Raw genomic sequence first — 4,470 nt, 5'->3', positions numbered from 1 at the left:
GACCAAGTTTCTCTCCCTGACTTGTTCATCCCTCGAGATGAACTCTCTTCTGGGAGGTATCTTATGCAAATAGCCTTCTAATGGACCTGTCTCATCAGCTTCCCAGTTTCTTAGTCACAGCTGAATTCCAACAGTGGATACAGCTTATTCCTAATCTATCAAACTCTCTCTTTGCCCCTATATGTGGCAAACAGTGTTTAGCAGCTAGTTATTGCTATGTAACAGAACCCTTTCAATATTTAATGGCTTAAAATAACAAACATTCCTCGTTTCTCACAAGTCTACAGGTCAGCTGGGTGGTTTTGCTGGTCTGTGTTGGGCTTGGTTAATGTTGGCTGGACTCACTTATGTGCCTCTGACCAGTTTGCTAGGTGACTGAGATAGTTCAACTAGGATGGCTGTGGCTGGAAGACCTAGCTCCCTTTCAGGTGTCTGTGGCTTACTTCCAACAGATTTGCCTGGCATAGTCTCATGATAAGGGCCATGGTCAAATAGGGACAAACAGAAATGTAGCATTTAGACAAGAAGAGGATGTACCTTTCACTAGTGGGATACATTTGAAACAGTGCCTGGTGTGTGATCCTGACCCCTTATATGAGGGGAAAAGTTTCAAATCAGTGGCAATCATACTTCAGATGAATATCTTGAATACAAAGGCCTCCATCAAAATATTTTCTGGTGGTGAACAGGCTTTGGCCTTGCCCAATCTACCAAGTTTTCATCAAGGAACTCAGCAGTTGAAACAAAAATCAAGGCTTCCCTGGATAGTCCAAGCTGGTTTTAAGGTCCACAGAAGGTCTCCTTTTTGTCTTGAAAAGTACTTCTTTTGTAGCCACACTGACACAGACACTGGCTTCCTGTCTTTCCCCATCTTTTGGCCAAGCTTGTAGCTCAAGGTGGGGCATTCCCACACTTGCTTAGATTTCTACGGCAGCTGTCGTCATCTGGTGGTTTTGATGATATAGGTGTCAAGAGTGGGAGTGAGGGTTCATTTTTTGTTCTTCTGATCTGGTTTTAGAAAACATTCAGAAAGTCCAGACCGCACATGTCTTCCTAAAAGTTTAATTCCCTTCACTCTCATTATGGAATAGTTGAGTCCTGTTGAGGATTAAATCATCTTCATGGGCTTGGCTGAAAGGCCCTGAGAAGATGATTAAATGCAGCAAGATTGCAAGTTGGCAATCTCTCTTTGAATATCATCTCAAATGGTGAGATCTGAAAAAAGAGCAGTTCTTGTCTTGACTTTTTGGTGAGGTCTTTGCTTCAAAGATGAGCAGCAAGATGTTTAAATCTTCTACTCCTTGTGTGAGCAGGCACATGCCAAAACCCTATTCCTTATATCCTCTACCCATAAAAAGACTCTGAGCTAGTTCTCGTCACCTTTCCCATTAATCCTGGATGTTAATTCATAATTCTTCTCTACTCAACATTCCAGGTAACCACTCCAACTGATAAGAGCTGATAACTAAGATGGAAAAGATTTACCACCTGAATATGGATGGACTAAAGATTTCAAAGTAGAAATGAATATAACAGGCTCTTATGAGTTGAATTTTGTCTACCCCCACAGAGTATGAATTGTGAAGGCCACAATTCATACATTGAAATCCTGCCCCTCGGCATGGGACTTCCTTTGGAAACAGGGTTATTGCAGATGTAATTAGTTAACGTGAGATTATACAGTTAAAAATGAGGCTATGCTGAGGTATATGACCCAAGTCAATAAGACTGGTGTCATTATAAAAAAGAAATTTGGACATAGATGCACTTGGGAGAACACCAGAAGATCATGAAGACAGAACTGTATGAGCCAAGGAATGTCAAAGATTTCCAGCAAACCTCCAGAAACTAAGCAAGAGGCATGAAACAGACTATTCCAGTTTTCAGAAAGAACCATTTTGCTAACACCTTGATCTCAGACCCCAGTCTCCAGAACCGTGAGACAATACATTTGTGTTATTTAGACAACTCAGTCTGTGGTACTTTATTACAGAAGACCTAGAAATCCAACACAAGGTCAGAGAGAATCTTGCCTATGATTATTTCTAGGAGGTTCAAAGAGACAGGAAATTTTAAAACAGAAAGGCAACTTGGAGACCAAATAGACAATTTTTCTTCTCCCAGCCACAAATCCCTTTTGCAAATAAAGAAACCAAAGCCCAGAGAAATTACAAGATGTGACTAAAGTCACAGAGCCAGCTGGTCGGAGCCAAGATTCCATATTAGGTCTTTGATTGTCACTTTCCCAGGTGGCTCAGTGGATAGCCACCTGCAATGTAGGAGATGCGGGAGACACAGGTTCAGTCCCTGGGTTGGGAAGATCCCCTGAAGAAGGAGATGGCAACCCACTCCAGTATTCTTGCCTGGAGAATCCCATGAACAGAGGAGCCTGGTGGGCTACAGTCCATGGGGTTGCAAAGAGATGGACATGACTGAAGCAACTAAGTACACCTCCATGCCATATTTCCAGGCACACTTTGGTCATTTGCATGCATCTGTATCTCTTCTAATCTACCATGAGACCTTGAAAGCAGGGTCTATATGCCTGGAATCTGCCATGCTTTCTCACATAAAACAAACCCTCAATAATATTTGTCAGTAATAGTTCATATATCCAGGGTCTTCCACAGGGTAATCTCCATGTTGACCCAAGAAATGGTGCTTTTCCAAAAGCAATTCCTGTGCTAGAGAGAGAACACAAAGGCTCAAATGTGTCCAGGCTCAAAATGTGTCAAGCTGTGGACAGCAACTCCCAATGGTCTGTAAGTCATCAAGCCTTGTTCACAAGTAGACCGAGGTTCCACTTGTTCAGTCTGGGCCAAGTAGCCTTCTCCTGACAACATGGTGCTCTGAGTGGAGTGAGCCACGAAGACCTTCCAGCTGCCCATGAGCTCTTAGCCAGCTCCCTTCAGCAGCTATAGATTTATCTCTCTTCCCTAGCTGAAGGTCTCACATGCTTCCTAGAGGCAGAGACCATCTTTTTTCTCTACATCTTCCATGTTGCCCAGGGCCCAGGGTTCAGCTCGTATCATAGCAGATACCCAATGAATGGTGTCAGCATGGACCAGCCAGCCTCCTATGCCATCAGCTATCTGTTGAGCGCAAGAAGAGGAAAATTTACAAGATGTTATTTTGCTAAAAATATACCTCTAAGGGGAATCTCCTTTCCAAAGCTGGAAGAGCATTGAAAGAAATCATTAGCATGAGACTTTTCAACACTTAACATGTCTGTCTGGATTTAGAGAACAAAAATTCAGTCAGTTTAGTCTCTGTAGGAAAATCTCCCACAAGGCAGATTTATGATGTAAATTTTACATTGTGCTTGTTTCACCATAATAAACAAATGTTTGCAAAAAATAAATTTAGTCAATTCTAAAAATCATGATTATTTTGAGTATATTAAATTCATCAAATACGTTAGATACGTTTAGGAGGTGACTTCGTATTTCTCACATCTCACTTCCACAATTTTGGTATTTTTATGGTTGACATGGGTTCTGAGGAACAGAATATAATTTGTTTTTCACTGAGCTGATGGGAAATCAGGATTGGCTTGTATGTGCTTTGTTGATTACAGCTGTTCAAGACCTGCTTGGATCAAAAGGAGGGAGTTGCTAAAGTCCATTTGGTCTGGCTACATAAACTGTGGGGCTCAAGTATAAAAGGAGAAGGCAGCAGGGAAGTCAGTCGTCAAGTCCCACTGCGTGCCACCTCAACCCACAGTGTCCCCCTCAAAGGATTATAACCCCCAGCACACACTGGGTACACTGATGCGAATGACTGAGAGGCTCCCACCCAGTCAAATGCACTGTGGCACCGCCAGCCTCGGGAAGGGACAGCACTGCCATGTTCCCCCCCAAGATGCCATGGGGTGCCGCCCAGCCACCCCCCTGCCTGCATCTGCTTCTACCGGAAGCTGGGATAGTGAGCTGAGCTCCATTGTCCCAACAGACTTCACTCAGAAAATACAAACTCAAAGTCAAATTAAGACTTGTAAGATGGCAGTGTTAGGACATTAAACCCCAAGCGAGTCCTCTGAGCATGAATCGATGGCACCAGTCACTCAGCCATGAGTCCAGCCCCACCAGGGACAATTGCATAGGCACTCAGTTTTTCCTATGGGCCTTAACAGATGTGCTGGTCTCATGTTGAGAGTGTAATGCTGGGTTGCATGCTATATATAAGCTAAACTAGACTGTAAGACCTTTGAAGGTCAGAGATTCTCTGATTTCTCTTTCTCCCAAAGCACTTAGAAGGTTTTGACACACTAACCAATAGCACATAAATCACATAGTGTAAGTCACAAACTGAAACGCTGGAGCTACAATATTCTGGGGCACATACGGGGAGTTGAATTACAACTTTCATCACAGCAAGGTGACTGTAGAGCCCCCATTCCTGAATAAGGAGCCCACCAGCATGGGAGGTAGAAGGGTGGAAGCTATCACTTAAATGTGCAACATGGGAAAG

The sequence above is a fragment of the Budorcas taxicolor genome, chromosome 15, assembly GCF_023091745.1.
Source record: "Budorcas taxicolor isolate Tak-1 chromosome 15, Takin1.1, whole genome shotgun sequence".
NCBI classification, from domain to species: domain Eukaryota; kingdom Metazoa; phylum Chordata; class Mammalia; order Artiodactyla; family Bovidae; genus Budorcas; species Budorcas taxicolor.
The sequence above is the reverse complement of the archived record's forward strand: the minus strand, read 5'-3'. Positions refer to the sequence as shown.